The following is a 2028-nucleotide window of genomic DNA, read 5'->3' as shown; positions in this document are numbered from 1 at the left end:
TACCCCTTAGCGGACGATTTTGAGACGTTGTCTATCAGAACTTTTCTTGTAGTGGCTGCTCTGAAACACACACATGAACCTCGTGACTACAAGGAAGCTCTGCGTACTCCTCATTGGCGTGAAGCTATGGAAGTTGAGTTTTCTGCGTTACAGGCTAATGGTACATGGAATCTTGTACCTCCTGTTGCTGGTGTTAACTTGATTGATTCACGGTGGGTGTTCAAGGTGAAACTTCATGCGGATGGTTCTGTTGAGAGATACAAGGCACGGCTCGTTGCTAAAGGTTTTAAACAGCGTTATGGTCTGGATTATGATGAGACTTTCAGTCCTGTGGTCAAGCCTGCTACTATTCGCCTATTGCTTTCTATGGCTCTCTCTCGGCGTTGGTACATTCGACAGCTTGATATTCAGAATGCGTTTCTGAATGGCTTCTTAGATGAGGAGGTATACATGAGACAACCTCCTGGTTTTGTTGATTCTGATAAGCCTGGTCATCACTGCAAGCTGGTTCGCTCTTTATATGGACTAAAGCAGGCTCCTCGTGCTTGGCATGCTCGTCTCAGCTCGGTGTTGGGCTCCCTGGGATTCTCTCCTTCAGTGGCTGATACGTCTTTGTTTGTTCTGCGCCGCAAAGATGCTACTATCTATCTATTGGTCTATGTTGATGACATTATTGTTCTCAGCTCTATATCGGCTGCTATTCCCCGCCTGCTTGATCAACTCCGGTCTGAGTTCTCTGTCAAGGACCTTGGTGTTCTGCACTACTTTCTTGGGATTGAGGTATCTTCGCCTACTTCTGGAAGTTTGGTTCTTCGACAGCGCAAGTATGCTCTTGATCTTCTTGCACGTGCTGGTATGTTGAAGTGTACACCCGTGACTACTCCTATGGCGTCTTCTGAGAGTTTGTGTAGCACTGATGGTGATCCACTTTCTTCTGAGGAGGCTACTCAGTACCGTAGCATTGTTGGAGGTCTACAGTATCTTACAGTCACACGTCCTGATCTGTCGTTTGTGGTGAACAAGGTTTGTCAGTATCTTCATGAGCCTCGTACTCCTCATTGGTCTGCAGTCAAGCGTGTCCTGCGCTATGTGCGGTATACTGTGGATATTGGTTTGCATCTCCGCTCTTCCTCCTCTAGTCTACTTTCAGCCTTTTCTGATGCTGACTGGGCTGGCAATATTGATGATCGTCGATCCACCGGGGGACATGCTATCTTTTATGGAGGAAATCTCATTGCCTGGAGTGCTCGTAAGCAGTCTACAGTTTCCAGGTCAAGCACTGAGTCTGAGTATAAGGCCCTTGCTAATGCTACTGCTGAGCTTGTTTGGGTACAGTCATTGCTTCGCGAACTTGGTGTTGCTCAAGATCGACCTCCAGTTTTGTGGTGTGACAATATTGGTGCTACATACTTGTCATCCAATCCAGTTTTTCATGCTCGGACAAAGCATATTGAAGTGGATTTTCACTTTGTCCGTGAGCGTGTTTCTCGGAAGCAACTTCAGATTCGGTTCATCTCTTCAAAGGATCAAGTTGCTGACATTTTCACTAAACCTCTCCCGTTACCATTGTTTGAACGTTGTGAACGCAATCTCAATCTTTCACTAGTTGAGATTGAGGGAGGGTGTTAGAATATACGTATGTCTGTATACGTATAGGTATAGGACTCTGTACTTATGCCTCATATATAATAAAACGATCCCTACCCGACGAGGCACGTCGGGTCAGCACAATCTTGTCTTTCCCTAGTTACGTTTACAGCAGGTGGGCAGACGCGGCGGCAGTGGCCAAGCACGACCATGGCGCGGCTGCAGTGTCCAAGAGCGGCACACAGGCTTGGGCTTGGGCGCACCAGCTCGCGGTCAGTCACGGGAGGAGGGGAATCGACCTCCCGGTCCACTGTGGATGCGGAGAGGCGAGCTCGCGACTCCGGCCATGGGGCGGCTGCGGGAGAGCTCCGTCCAGGGCAGCCACGGGGCAGTGCAACGATGAGGTGTGTAGGAGGGCCATCCGGCGCGGGCCGCCGCCGC

The sequence above is a fragment of the Lolium rigidum genome, chromosome 4, assembly GCF_022539505.1.
Source record: "Lolium rigidum isolate FL_2022 chromosome 4, APGP_CSIRO_Lrig_0.1, whole genome shotgun sequence".
NCBI classification, from domain to species: domain Eukaryota; kingdom Viridiplantae; phylum Streptophyta; class Magnoliopsida; order Poales; family Poaceae; genus Lolium; species Lolium rigidum.
This window is presented reverse-complemented; position numbering follows the sequence as displayed.